This window comes from Lactuca serriola, chromosome 4 (genome assembly GCF_051521515.1).
Source record: "Lactuca serriola cultivar US96UC23 chromosome 4, Lser_US96UC23_V15, whole genome shotgun sequence".
Classification (NCBI taxonomy): Eukaryota; Viridiplantae; Streptophyta; class Magnoliopsida; order Asterales; family Asteraceae; genus Lactuca; species Lactuca serriola.
This window is the reverse complement of record NC_136411.1, coordinates 116,862,509-116,878,687: the sequence shown is the minus strand read 5'-3', so window position 1 is coordinate 116,878,687 and position 16,179 is coordinate 116,862,509. Positions and strand designations below refer to the sequence as shown.

The following is a 16,179-nucleotide window of genomic DNA, read 5'->3' as shown; positions in this document are numbered from 1 at the left end:
TTGGAGACACATATTCCTTGGTTTTCTTATGTTCTCGGGTGGGGGAGAGTCCCTGGTATCATAGAATAGAAAGACAAGAAACGTAATCATTGCATTCAGAGACCGTAAACTCTCTCATAAATTGACTTTTATTTGAGCTATTTCAAGCGTACTAAACGACTAACACCAAATTATATTTATGCTCAACTAAATCTGATAGGAAAATGGCATTAATTCCTTTACAAATTCTATAACCACAAGTGAAATAGCTACACGAAAGACTACTTATAAATGTAACATACCATTTCCTAAACTCAAACGTTCCCCTCAAGGTGATCCTTTTGAAATGGTTTTATTGTCTGTAGGTCGTCCTTATTTAATGGAATATCTGTTGGATGTTGAATATTTATATAATTGGTTGAAAAATTGACCCTTTAGTAGTTGACCCTTAACATATGTATTACATGACCCACACATCCCCGATAATCAAATACTTTTCTAATCGCACTTGAAACATGTGCTTGAAGTTAGGTCGTAAGGTATACGGACCATGAACCCGATCGTGGTCTATGTGGCCATGAACAACGGCCGTACACACCACCCCGGTCGGTCGTGGTTCGTCATTTTCGTGATGGATCGTGGTGCCGACGACCAGACGCAACGCCCAGGGCTTCTTGACCGATTTCTTCTCTCTCAGCCTTTTTCTGTCCCTCTCTTCTTTCTCTCTCTGGTTGTGGTGGGGTGGTTCGTGGTTGCTCTGGTGGCTGATCTGGAAACGAAGTGATTGGGAGAGTGAAATACGGTGATAGTATAATATCATGCTATGTCGCCAGATTTCTCCGGAAATCAAATCTGGGTAGAGGATTCACCACCTCTCATAGACTGTCAGCAGGATTTCCAAACAACAATAAACCACTCATGGACAGATTCACTTCCAACCAGAGATCCTTCGTAGATGTATTTAAAGGTTTCAACCCATCTCTCACTCATCATGCTCCTCCCTGTGAAAATGTCATTCATATTAGAGAGTGGGTTGAGAAAAATGAATTCTTCGCCAAAGAAGCACTTATGGGGGAAGTTCAAAGTTTGGAGAACCTTCGTAATCTAACAAGAATCTTTAAAGTCGATGGTGTACTAGGGATGAAGATTTTCTACCTTGGAGGTATGTTAGTTATGTTAAATTGTGAATCTTCTGTTCGTGCAAATGATTTCCTATCTGAAAAAAAAAAAATCTGTGGGTAAAGTGGTTCAAATGGCTAAAGGCAGATGGATTTGACAAGCTAAGATTCGAGAGGCTGGTCTGGATCAAAATCATTGGTTTCCCATTGTATATGTTGTCCTCAGATAACTTTACCATTATTGGCAACCACTTCAAGACCCTGGAAACACTGACAAAGTTATGGGAGTCCGACGATAGATCTTGCATCAAAACTTTTATCTTGACTACATCTAGGAAAAGAATCAATGAAGAGGTTACCATTTTCCCTGGTGTTAATTCATGCAAGGTAGGGATCGTGGAATACTATTAGGATTGACACCCGTTTCAAATCTCCCGTAAGGACATCGTATAAGATTCGGATGAATCTGATGACGAGGATGATATCTCCAATACCTGGATGAAGAAGGATAATGAAGATGTTGAGTTCGAAGAAGGTGAAATTTCACCTGAGAATGGGTATAATGTTCTGGCCGCCGGAGATCCTGGTGAGTCGATGCTGGAAAACGTTATCGGTGTCTCCTCCAAAAACCCTCGACAATCGAAACAACTTCGTTTATTGATGAGGTAATTCCCAGAGCTCTAACTGGAAAGTCATATGTTGATGATACAGTCAAAGACCCAGTCGCAGTTCACGTCCCTAGTACCCCTAGGCCTGTTCGGATCCCTAATGTGCCCAGTTCACCTAACGGCCCAACCCCAATGTCTCATTCTTGTTGAATGATTTTCAGGCCCAAATTCCAACTCAAAAGTCTTTGGGAGGAATTATTACAACTCAAAAGAACCATAACAAAGGATGTTGGTTTTCCTAGGCGGTTGTAACGATGCAATGTGGTGCTATTAGGGGATGATTAATAAACGTTGACTAAAAAGAAATTGTATTTTATTATATATACACCTTAATTTAATTTTAAAATATTTTTATTGGTTGAAATTGTATTGCTTTCGGAAAAAATTGATTATATGTAGTTAACTATAGCTTGACTTTTTAAAAAATAATCAATGGGGTGTCCAATGCATGTCTTATTAGCAACACCCTTAAAAAATAAAGATCATTGATTTTTTTGGGTCAAAATTCCTTCAAAAATGGTCGGATCAACCAAAGCTCCTAAATAGTATGTTCAAACAGTTAGATCTCTTTGACTGTATGCATGCAGTTGGAAAGAAGCTTTACCGAAGAAGAAAAAAATTAGTTGTCTTTAATTGTGGTAGCAAAATATCTCCATGACTGGATGGTTTCACTTTTAAGCTACTCAAGTCAAAGTGAGATATAATTAAGATTAATGTGATTAAGTGTGTTAAACACTTTGAAGCAAAAAGTAAGATATCTAGAGAATGTAAGTCATCCTTTATCAAACTCATTCCGAAGATTAAAAACCCAACCACACTTGGTCACTATAAACCAATTTGTTTCACCGGTTGTATATATAAATCAAAATGAAAGCTTTTGCATCAAAATTGAAGTCATTAGGACAGTAGTGGATGATGTTCAGACTGCGTATGTTGAAGGTAGAAATATACTAGATGGCCCCTTTATTATAAATGAGATGTGTTATTGGGCAAAAAAGGTGAAAAAAAGATGTTCATCTTCAAAGTCGACTTTGAGAAAGCCTTCAACTCTATCAACTATGTTTTTTTGATTTAATAAGGGAGCAAATGAGTTTGGTGTTAGATGGAGATCCTGGATTTAGGGTGTCTCACTTTAGCCCGGGCCTCGATTCTTAATAAATAGATCCCCGGCCTTCGAATTTCCAATCACCAAAGGTGTTAGAGAAGGAGGCTGTCTCTCACCATTTTAATGCATCATTGTCATGGATGGCTTAAATATTGCGATGAAGACTGCATGCAGTAAATCTATTTTTTGTGGAATTAAAATTCCAACCAACAGACCTATGATTTATCATCTACTCTATGCGGATTATGCAATTTCCGTGGGCGAATGGACACACAATAACATAAAAATTTTGGCTCGGATTTTGAGATGCTTCCAAATCTCTTCAGGCCTAAAGATCAACTTTCATAAGCATAGAGTTATTGTTGTTTGCGTGGATGAAAATGAAACTAAACTAAAGGATAGTGTTCTTGGTTGTATGGTTGACACTCTTCCTTTTGTTTATTTTGGTGTTCCGGTTGGGGACTATATGAAGAGGAGGAAACATTGGAAACCTATGATCGATAAATTTCAATCAAATAATCAAATTGGAAAGTCAAATCCCTTTTATTTTGAGACTGGGTCACATTGGTTAAAGTAGTTCTTTGGAGCCTTCATATGTATTATTTGTCGCTCTTTATGGCACCATCCTCTATTATTGTTGATATCGAGAAAATAAGAAGGAATTCTTATAAGGAGGTTCAAATACGGTAAAGAAAATTAATTGGATCACATCGGAGAAGATCTTAGCTCCTAAAAGTAAAAGACATTTGGGTATGGGGTCCCTAAAAACCCAAAACATATCACTACTAATCAAATGGTTGTGGTGCCTATGTAACAAGAACAACAATTTATGGTGTAAAGTCATTCACGGGTTGCATAGACTGAAAACAAAGTCATGGAGTGATGCTACAAAAAAAACATCACCTGGTAGAACATTACCAACTCCCTTTCTGATCTTAGGAGCTTAGGAATTGTTCCATAAGACATCTTTCAACTACAGGTAAGATCGGGGAACATTACACTCCTTTGGAAGGAGGAATGGATCGACTCTCACAATTTCTAATCTCTATTCCAAAGGCTCTATTCACTTGAATCATTAAAATCCTGTTACATTACTGAAAGGAGAGTTGAAAATGACTTTAAATGGGCGTGGAAATTTGCACCTACTTCTACTCAAGCCCAATCGGAATTAAAAGAACTTAAATCTATTTTATGTAAGCATTATTTCATGCAGAGCGATACTATCTTTAGTTGTCCACTTATTTCAGATGGAAACTTCATTGTGGAGGCGATTAGTAATCTAGTAGACTCCAAGATCACAGCTAGAGACAGTCACACAATCATTTGGTTAAAATCTATCTCACTAAAAGTGGCATGCTTTGTATGGAGGGTGAAATTGGGTAAAATTATGTAGTTGATGCTCTTATAAAAAGAAGTTTTCAAATCAATTCAATTCAGTGCAGGCTTTGTGACACAAGTGATGAAAAAGTTAACCATACACTTATTAGTTGCTTTTTCGCTTCATCGGTTATAGAGTGGATCTTTAAATGGTGTGGTATTCCCTATGAACGATTCTTAGGAGTAACATATATCTTAGAATTTGGTTCAAGATGGGGTAACTGTCCTAAGAAATGGAAGACATTATCCATAATTCTTTATGGACTTATTTGGTAAATTTGGAAGGCGAGGAATAATAGATTATACAACCATCCGATTCAATCCCCCACTGTAGTTGCAATGATGTGATTTCAATTACGTACTATTGGCACAAATATAGGGGTAAATTAAAAAATTCTAAATGGAGTAACTGGCATTGCTCTCCTTTTATTTGTGGTAATATGTAATTGTACATTGCTTTTTGGTCCAGCTAACTTCTTGCCAATATTGGGTCTTATTTAAAATTATTCACCGGTTTCAAAAAAAAATCAACATTCTATTCAACAATTATTGAGAACCATTATGAAAATATCATTTTAACCTCATATGAATTCCTAACTCCCTTAGAGCCCTTACTTTGTATCCACCCATTCTAAAGTCACCCACTCAGGCCAGATATGAATCTTAGTGGAACAATACCATGTACTTTGAAATGTACACCACACTTTATAAATGGCACACGAAATCTTGTTCCTTGACTCATTTCGTAACAATGTTGGTCATTGTGAATGTCTTTTTGTAATAAATAAGACAATTACTACAATCATAACAACTATAAGGCCCACTTAGTGGCCTAATCCTTCTCTTAATATCAGTTTGGTGTACATCACTGTGAACCCAGTTCAGCACCAACGCACAAAACACATTGAGATTGGCATTCATTTCATGTGTGACTTGGATGCACATGGCTTTATTCGAATTTTAAATGTTCCGTCTTCCGGTCAGTACGTCGACATCTTCACCAAAAGCCTACCATTACAACTCTTCAACAATTTTAAATCCAGTTTGAACATACGAAAGTCTCCTCCTGATCAAACTACGGGGGGATATTAGTGGGCTACAATTATACAATGTATTATTTGTATTGTATTGTTAGGCCCATTAGCACTATACTTATATTGTATGTATTTGGCCCAATAAGGCAACCTTGTATTTATACCATTGTGTATTGTATATTAAATCATGGGAAAATATGTTCCTTAACATTAACAGTCATGTTTGAACTTGAATGAAACTTTTATCCCTGTGGTTGACCATGTCACGATTCATACAGTTCATAACATTGTTGTCTCTTATGACTATCGTATACATCAAATGGATGTGAAAAATACATTTATGAATGGTGCCCTTACTAAGGATGTTTTTTTATAAATTAACCTTCCTATTATGTCCATGTTTTAACACATGTCAAGTGTATCGGCTAAAAATATAACGCCTGTGTTTCCTGCTAGATTAAGTCGTAGTCTTTAATCGCTTTAGTCAACCACTGTAATCTTTATATGAATGAATAAGAAACGATTATTCATATATTTATGTGCTTATGTGTTCTATATGATATTAGGTATATTTAATAATAAAATAAATTAAATTTACATTATGCATCAAAGATAAAAGATTACATAGGACAAGTAATCTTAACCTAGTTCTAATATAGGTGATAAGGATTCCGGAGATATAAGAAGCGTTCAAATCCGACTTCATATGAAGAAGTTATGCTTCTTTGATGTTTCACAATTAAATTAGTACGAAGTTGTGTATCGTAAAAAGTAGATTTTCGTTAAATTACTTTTTAGACTTAGTAATATAAATGAGAGTCGTACTACTCATTAAACCAAGAGTGTGAGATCATCAAAATCTGACTTCATGAGAGGAAGTTATGATTTTTCTAAGACTCGACATAGCAATATTCTGCTAAAAAATCAAATGTTGGATCGGCCGACTTTTATCCAAAATTATCTAAACAAGAGTTGCAGATCTCATGAATAGGAATTCAAGGATAAAATGATTGTCAAAAACGGACAGCAGATGAGAGAGATATGGTTTTTATATTGGCTTTATCACTCGAAGCCTGTGCGAAAAATATAAATTTAAAATTAGCATACGGACTCTAAATGAAAGTTATAGATCTCGTCGATAGATTTCTGGGGATATAAAGAATATCAAAACGGAGTTTGTATGAAGGAGATACACAATTTTGTAAATCAAAAAATGGTATGCATCCACGTCAGGCGCACAGGGTGGTCGACAAGAATATGAAGCCCCACCCACATTGTGACACATGTCAGGCCAGCAATTCGCCACTTCATTATGTCCTGACTAGGATCACGGCATGCCGCCAAGATGCATGGCACATATCCCAACAATTCATCCTATAAATAGCAGCTCATTCCTTCATTTCTCCTCACACCATTCATTCGAATTCTCTCTAAAACATTCATTATTTAGCCTATTTTTCCTTCGTTTCTGCTATGCGGAGAAGCCCTATGACGCACCTGAGTACTCATCTGAGTAGAAGTAGGAGATCCCAAGACAACATTATGCTCGACTAGTTCTCGGTTCTCATCTATAGTACTCGTTAAGTGAGCTACACTTACTCTACTTCCTTGTGCTTTATAATCATAGTTATAAGTCATTACTAGGAACTTATAAGTGAAATTTATCAATGATTTTAAGTCAATATACTGCTTGATCTACTTTGGGGAGTAATGCCTAGGCTGGATTTAGTGAGGCGTTTATAGTGAGATTTCCAAACAGTATACTCTGTATACTAAACGGACCCTACCTCCGATGTGTTCCTACCTGGTTATAACTTAACTATATCTTGAAGTAGACTTTGGGTGTATTGAGGAATCTAAAACCTTAGGGTAATAGACTAATACTTAGTGCTATGCACATCTAGGTCTTTTGGAAAAGCTGTAAGGCGAAGCTCTGCCCGATCCACCAATCACCAGACACTTTTGTCAGGTAAGTGCGTAGTTTCTATCAAGATCTTAATTTAAAATAAAAGTATTATTTATATGAGACATTAAATGCTTGCATGCATTCTCTGTGCTACATGTTATTTGTATAATTAGGATAATACTATTGGATTAAAATTTGTATTGGGAATCAATTGCCTTTAGTTATAATTCTTGCCTTAGGTTTAAGAGTAAAAATTTTTAAAGGACACTTAGTTGAAATTAAGTTAGATATCGATTAAGTCTCATGACTAGGGTAGGGTGTGTGAGATTAGATCGAAGTGTTTTTCCTCTTTCTTGAATAACTAGAAATGGTGGGTCCAGATCAAACAACTGGCAAGTATGTTTGGGTCATTGACCAAAGTAGATGACAACACTTGACTAATCTAGGCAGTCTAGTGAATTACATTGCTAACATGGACTTATAACCCATGGACGTAGATAAAATAGGATACACTATTTATTAAATTTCTAAACATTGGTTGCCTTATATAAATTTCACTGGCCAAGGACACCCCTAGCTATGTAGTCAAAGAGTTGCTCAAATGACTCATCGGTTGGGTTGGGTAGTTTGTCTTAGGTCACATTATATAGAAATTATCTGATAACGTTGTTTGCGGGATTATATTAATTATTATCATTAAATTGTTATGAACTTGAAAACACTACATATATCACCCAATTTTTCTCAAACCAGACCCACTCACTTTTATGTGTCGCATGTAGTGGAACCAAGGTTAACTTTGTCTAGTTAGGATGCTAAGTGGAATAAAGAGATGTGCCTAGTAGTTTCAATACCTTTTAGTATTTACGCTGTAATGTATGTTTGGATATAAACGATGACATCCTCGAGGTATTTAATAAAATGAAATAACTTTTTTTTATCTCAAAATGTTTTTTTTAACTGGGAATTTTTGCATCTCAATTTTATAAAGCGTAAAGAAAAATATTATAATTGGTTATGAAAAATAGGGGATGTCTCAAAAAAAGACTCCTTATAACCTTAAAAATCCCTCTAAGGTTAGTATCGATGATTTTGCATCTATATATCCTCTTTGGCATTGTGAATTGGCATATATGATACTTCCATGTTTATATTTCATCGAGGAAAGGATAACATTATGTTTTTAACTATATTGATGATAGTATCCTTACTACGTCTTCCTGACTCTTATTTGATTTGTTATCTATCATTTATCTACTGTGTTTTCTATAACCAGTTTATGAAATCCCTTTTTTTTCATTATCATTACCGCCTTTATAATTTTTTTCTTGTCTTTTCTTATATTAAATTGTCTTATAGATGAAACTCGTAAACAAGTTAGTATGCTCATGTATAATCCATATATCATTCCTACCAACACAAATCCAAATTATCTTTTGTAGGAAAACCTGTAAGTTTCCTGAATATTTGTCATATCCTTATAAAAGATATTAGATATCTCAATTTTACTCGACCCAAATTGCCTATATGGTCCCATAAGTCTTCCTCTTTATGCATAATTCTTTGAAACCCCATCTGAATAACTTATAATACACACTTAGCTACCTTTAGGGGACTATCACTCATGGTCTTCACCTTTACATGCCTTTTAGTTGATAGTTTGGTATCTTACAATGATGTTGATTGGGAGAGAAATCCTTAGACTCATTGATCCACTTCAAGTTATTGTATCTTTCTTGAATGACAATCTCATCTCTTTATTGTTTAAACAATATGTATCTCACGTGTCATAATTGCCTTTTATTATATTTCTAATGTATTCTACTTAGTTTCTCATGACTTGCAACATCAACAAAGAAACATGTTAAAATAGATTTACACTATGTAAGCGAGTGTGTTACTAATAGTCATATTCTTGTTCTATGAAGTTTCTCATCATTATGTTGACATTTTGTTGAAAGGCTTAGCATGATAATTGTTTCTAAGTTTAGGTCATTTCTAAGCATTCATGATCCTATATCTTAGAGTGGGGGTGTTAAGTCCTTTATCTTATATTTGTTTATTATATATTATATTGTACATAGGCTCTTTTCGATCATTTACAATATTGTAGGTACATAATCTAATACAATACTAATCAATCACAAAGATTCCATGAAGGTTTGTGTAGAGAACTGAAGTCAAGGATGTTTGGGGTGGGGGGATGGCATTTGTCGAAGAAGAAATGTAGACGATGGTTTTATGTAGAACTAGGCGAATGCCCGCGTGTTGCGCAGAAACACCTATATAGTTGAAGTCCTTACAAATATATGTTTTTTAATATAACAATAAAGTTGTTAATTTTGATATAAAATCCATATACTAAATTGATATAATACATTGATTATTTTGAATTATATGATTATATAAACATCTATTATAAGTGCATAATCTCAATCGTTGAATGACTTCTACTCGTGAGTTACACATGATTAAAATTAAATACAATATACGGTTTAATGTTATTTATAGTTGTTGTTATTGTTAATTAAATTTTTAAAATTAATTTGCTTAATGTTTTAATTTCTATCATCATAATTATTTAAAACATCAAACACTGTTTTTTGATTTTCAAGGTAACAATATAATCATTTATATCGAGTTATTTTTAACTATTGTTGTTCTAAGTTATTTTAAGCTACTTATTTGAAAACTTTTAACAATTATAAAAATATCTTTAGGAAATATGTTAGTGAATTGAGATTACAATTTAGTTTTTGCATTTATTACTATAATTTATTATCTTAAACTATTTACAAAATATTCTTTGGTTTTAAAGTGGAACTGAAATTTATATTTAAGTTGACATTGTAATGTTATATGTAAATTAACAATTTAATTATTTTTTTCCAAACTATTTATAAATTGTAGCTTTAAACAGATAATGGTTTACATACAATGACATTTTAAATCTAATAAATTAAGTATATAATACGTTAAAAGTAAAAGATATAACTCTATAAGTAGAAGTAAGATATTATTTTAAAATTGAAATTTAGTTTACTTTAGGTTGATATTTATTTAACCTTATTAACCAACTTATACTCATTATTAGAATGACACTACAATTTATTACTTTTAACTATTTACAAAATATGATTTGGGTTGTTAATGTTAAATAAAATTTATACTTTAGTTGACCATGTAATGTTATATTTAAATTAATAATTTAAGTATTTTATACAAATTGTTCCAAAATGGTATCTTTAAAATAATAATGTTTTACATCCAAAAAAAAACTAATAAATTAAGTATAATATGCTAAAAGTTAAAAAACATAACTTTATAAGTAGAAGTAAAGATATTATTTTAATATTGAAATTTTGTTTATAGATAATTACACTTTAGGTTTGATATTTATTTAACCTTATTAACCAACTTATAATTATTATAAGAAAGAAATTGAAACGTCATTGGAGTTTCAAATGAATGTGGTGAAAGGAAAAATGCATGGGAGTTTCAAATGAGTGTGGTGCAAGTAAAAATACCTCCTTTATAAGTATTCTAGGCGCATATTCGCATGTTGCGCGGAATAAAATTATGAAGTTAAACTCTTGGTAATTATAAGATATTGAATATATTTTTGTTATTTTTAATAGTTATAAGATAACAATTATTATATTTAACCGATGTAATATTATAATTAATTTGAACAATAGATAAAATAACATTTATTAAAATGAAATCATGTAATGGACTCAGTTGAAACTTTATGTGTGTATAATATTAATTATTTCTCAACTATTTTAATTAACTATTGTGATGATTTATCAAATTTCAATTTTTTTTGATGATGTTTTAATTTTATCATGATGATTGTTTAAACTATCAACCATTGTTTGTAATATAACATAATTTAATTTATAACTTTATGTTATTCTGTCTGTCTGTCTGTCTATCTATCTATCTATCTATCTATCTATTATTATTATTGTTATTATTATTATTGTTATTATTATTCTTCTTATTATTATTATTATTATTATTATTATTATTATTATTAGAAAAAACATCATAAATGGTTCCTGTGGTTTTCCAAAATCTGAAGTTTAGTCCCTGTGGTTTAAAAACCTCATAGATGGTCCCTGTGCTTTCAAAACTTTTGACAGTTGGTCCTTATTGCTAACTCCGTTAGTTTTGTCCGTTAGCTGAAGGACATTTTCGTCTTTTCACTACTACAAGGACCATTTATGATGTTTTCTCTTATTTTATTTTTTATATTAAAAATAATTATGTAATATGTAAAAGGTCCCACCTCTCTCTCTCTCTCTCTCTCTCTCTCTCTCTCTCTCTTCTTGAAATTAAAAAACTCCTATTTGCAAATACATCTTAAAACAGATGCATAAAACCCAACAATTGCAAATGCATCATACGAAATCTAGTGAAGAAAAAATGGATTAAATACCACCCTAGGCTACCCCATCATCCTTTTTTTTTCTCATTCGATATCACCTCCCCCATTTCTTTTTAAGACTAGATCGATGTGTCTCACTTTCATCATCTGAAATCGAACCTTTCTTGAATTTTTCATTTCAGGTAAATCAATAATATATTCACTTTCTACATCCGACTTTGACAGGTAGTGGTGTGACAAAGAGAAACAGAGGGAGTCAAGGTGGTCCGGAAGGTGTTAATTCTTTGATCAGATATGTCATCACCGTAAGAGAGCACCGAAATTTTCAAAAATCATTTGTAGAAATTAAGATGAAATTGTTTATGCGCATCGACCCAAGATGAACGCGTAGATTATATACTGAATTTGGGGGCGACAACATGTAGATTGTATACCTCCCAACACCATTCTTCATCTTGGAAGTTAGGATGAAGAAAAACACCACTTTTATCTCAGTACTGTGAATATGAAAAAACACAGCTAGTATATGTGTCAATCGGCACCTCCAGTTCTAGATTTGTCCATCGAGTCCAAACCTTTCAGATTTAGGGTTCACCGAGTTCAAGCCTTCGTGATTTAGGGTTCATCGAGTTTACCGGTAACCGATGACACAACCCTAAATCTCTTAGGGAAAAAAAACCCGGTGTGGGTGTCCCTTCCCCATTCCGTTTTAAACTCTCCGATTAATGTAATTTTGGGGAAGAAACTAAATATATAGTACCTTAGATTTATTTAACTTCTAGATCTTATTTCCAATAACATTTACAGGTGAGAGGAGTTGAAGGAAATGATTCTTGAAAGTGTACATGTGTCACCTGTTGGAGAGAGAGAGAGAGAGAGAGAGAGAGAGGTGGGACCTTTTACATATTAAATAATATTTTTAATATAAAAAAATAAAATAAGAGAAAACATCATAAATAGTCCTTGTGGTAGTGAAAAGACAAAAATTCCCTTCAGTTAACGGATAAAACTAACAGAGTTAGCAATAAGGACTAACTGTCAAAAGTTTTGAAAGCACAGGGACCATCTATGAGTCTTTTAAACCACAGGGACTAAACTTTAGATTTTGGAAAACCACAGGGACCATTTATGATGTTTTTTCTTATTCTTCTTCTTATTATTATTATTATTATTATTATTATTATTATTATTATTATTATTATTATAAGTTAAATTGAAAACAACTTAATTGAATTTTAGTTATTAGAAAAATTAGTTTTTGGAAATCTCTTACTTAATACAACTTTTACATTTAGGTTCTTTTGAATTTATCTTATTTAATATTTTTCTTTTAACTATTTTGCAAAATATATATTGAATTATTTTAAAAGTTTATTTGATATCTTACTTTAGGTTTTAAATTTTACATTATTTTTTAAGTTTATTTACTATATTAAAGTCAACAAATTATATATCATAATGATAACTCGTTATAAGATAACAATTGTTACATTTAATTGATGTAATATTATAACTAATTTGAATAATAGATAGAATAAAATTTATTAAAATCAAATCAATTAAGGTCTCAATTCAAACTTTATGTGTGTATAAAATTAATTATTTATCAACTATTTTAATTAACTAGTGTTAAAATTTATTAATTTCCATATTTTGACAATATTTTAATTTTATCATGATGATTATTTAAATTATCAACCACTATTTGTAATATAATGTAATTTAATTTATAATATTATGTTATTTTTAACTAATAATAATAATAATAATAATAATAATACTATTATTATTATTATTATTATTATTATTATTACTATTATTATTATTATTATTATTATTAATTAATTAATTAATTAATTAAATTGGATACAACTTAAATTGAATTTTATTTGTTATAAAAAATAGTTTTTGGACAAGTTTTAGTTAATTCGACTTTTAGATTTAGCTTCTTTTACATTAATCACATTTAATATTTTTCTTTTAACTATTTTACAAAATATACATTGATTTTCTAAAACTTTATTTGATATTTTACTTTACATTTTAAATTTTACACTATATTTGAAGTTTATTTTATATATTAATATATGTTATGCATTTAACATTATATTGAAGTCAACAAATTTAGTATATCATATTGATAATTAAAGAAGACTTTCATTTATGACAATATTTATAATTAACAACATATTTAAGTCAATGTATTAAGAATATTATGTGGAAATATGAAGAGTTGGGAGTTTCAAATTGATGTTGTGAAAGGAAAAATCCTTCTTTTATAATATAGTAGAAACACTTGTATAGTTGAAATCTTTACAAATATGTATATTTTTAAAATATAACAATAACTTTGTTGTTAAATTTGATATAATAAATTGTATACTAAATTAAGATAATATAATGATTATTTTTGAATTATATGATAATATATGCATTTATTATAACTGTAAAATCTCAATTGTTTGAATAACTTCTACCCGAGTTACACATGCATAAAATTAAATATAGTATTGGTTTAATCTTATTTATAGTTGTTATTGTTAATTAATTTTTTAAAATTTCTTTGTTTAATGTTTTAATTTCTATCATTATAATTATTTAAAACATCAAACTTTGTTTTTTATTTTATTTTAAAGGTATCAATATAATTATTTATATAGAGTTATTTTTAACTATTGTTCATGTAAGTTATTTTAAGCTACTTATTTTAACACTTTTAACGATTTTAAAAATATCTTTAGGAAATATTTTAATTAAATTGAGATTACAATTTAGTTTTTGCATTTATCATTACAATTTATCATTTTTAACTATTTATAAAATATTCTTTGATTTTTTAAGTGGAACTGAAATTTATATTTAAGTTGGCCATGTAATGTTATATTTTTATTAACAATTTAAGTATTTTGTCCAAACTATTCAAAAGTTGTAGCTTTAAACTGATAATGGTTTACATACAACAACATTTTAAATCTAATAAAGTAAGTATAATATGTTAAAAGTTAAAGATATAACTTTATAAGTAGAAGTAGAAATATTATTTTAAAATTGAAATGTATTTATTTATGATTACACTTTAGGTTGGATATTTGTTTAACCATATTAACCAAATTATAATCATTATTAGAAAGACACTACAATTTATCACTTTTAACTATTTACAAAATATTTTTTGGGTTGTTTAAGTTAAACTAAAATTTATATTTCAGTTGAGCTTGTAATTTTATATTTAAATTATTAATTTAAGTATTTTATACAAATTTTTCCAAAATTGTATCTTTAAAATGATAACGGTTTACATCCAACAATATACTAATACTAATAAATTAAGTATAATATGTTAAAAGTTAAAAAACATAACTTTATAAGTATAGTAAATATATTATTTTAATACTGAAATTTTGTTTATATATGATTACACTTTAGGTTTGATATTTATTTAACCTTGTTAACCAACTTATAATTATTATTAGAAAGAAATTGAAAAGTCATGAGATTTTCAAATGAATGTGGTGAAAGAAAAAAAATGCATGAGAATTTTAAATGAATGTGGTGAAAGGAAAAATGTTTCCTGTATAAGTATACTAGACGAATCCCTGCGCGTTGCGCAATAATATATTTATATATTTTTTTAATAGCACCAAACACACATCCACATAATGATTTAATCATTAGATCTCCTAATTCTATAAATGGTGATAATATTTATGAATGAAAAAAGAAAATAAATGTATATAAAACATATATTGATTTCTCTATATAACGAAAAACAAATAGTATAAAAAATAAATATTTGATGATTTTATTGTCACACCCCAAAACCAATAACGGCGGAATATGTTTCGGGGTGGAGGACGTCATGTACAGTATCATCACAATTGCATAATAGTAAAAACAAGAAACATACAACCATTTCATTAACATAGTGAGTTTAATTACAAGTGTGTTCTGTAAAGTTTTAATAGACACCAAAAGTAATACAAAAATAAGAGATGGATTTTGTACGCTCCATCTTCTCAAAAATGCTGCACCTGTACCTGTCTATCTTTGACCTGAGGATACAAGTTATTTTGAAAACGAGTATCAGCATAAAGCTGGTGAGTTCATAAGAATTTAGTGTGGATTTTGTATAAAATGTATCAGAACATATAGTGTGAAAAGCTGCAATTTGCATTTATAAGTAGTAGAAAAATCCTAGAAAATCCTATATTTTCCAGAAAGTACATTGCAAGTGAAAACCTTTAAGTTGCATGTAAGTTTCATCATTGAAAACTGTTTGTTGTAAAAGTATATTAGTAAATCTCCAGTACGTGATGTAAATAAGAAAAGCTATGCCTGTCGTCAGTAATAATGGTGCAAACTCCCATTAGTAATAGTTACTTATTTACTTAGGGATATTAACTTAGACTTTAGTCTTAGTATTTTAGTGTGGATAGAGTGTATTCCTTTTTATGTGACCAATAGTATGAACAATAGAGGATCCCATGACCTTCCCGGTTATAAATAGTGTAGTGAAGTAGTGCCATCCCTGGGCCTGCTCGGCTCGGACTAAGGTTAACAGTCGGGATATAATAGTGTCTGCCTCATATAGATCTATAC

General features: G+C 30.6%; 1 long non-coding RNA gene across 2 annotated transcripts; it reads right to left on the bottom strand.

Moving 5' to 3' along the window:
- Positions 1 to 204: 204 nt before the first annotated feature.
- LOC145102400 (uncharacterized) lies at positions 205 to 2,049 on the bottom strand. Of its 2 annotated transcripts, XR_013706146.1 has the most exons (3): positions 1,457 to 1,907; positions 1,135 to 1,358; positions 205 to 980 (listed from the first exon to the last, which is right to left on the bottom strand). It is a non-coding gene; the product is annotated as an uncharacterized LOC145102400 (long non-coding RNA). The 2 variants fall into 2 exon arrangements; XR_013706145.1 differs by having other exon boundaries at positions 1,135 to 2,049.
- Between the last annotated feature and the right edge of the window lie 14,130 nt (positions 2,050 to 16,179).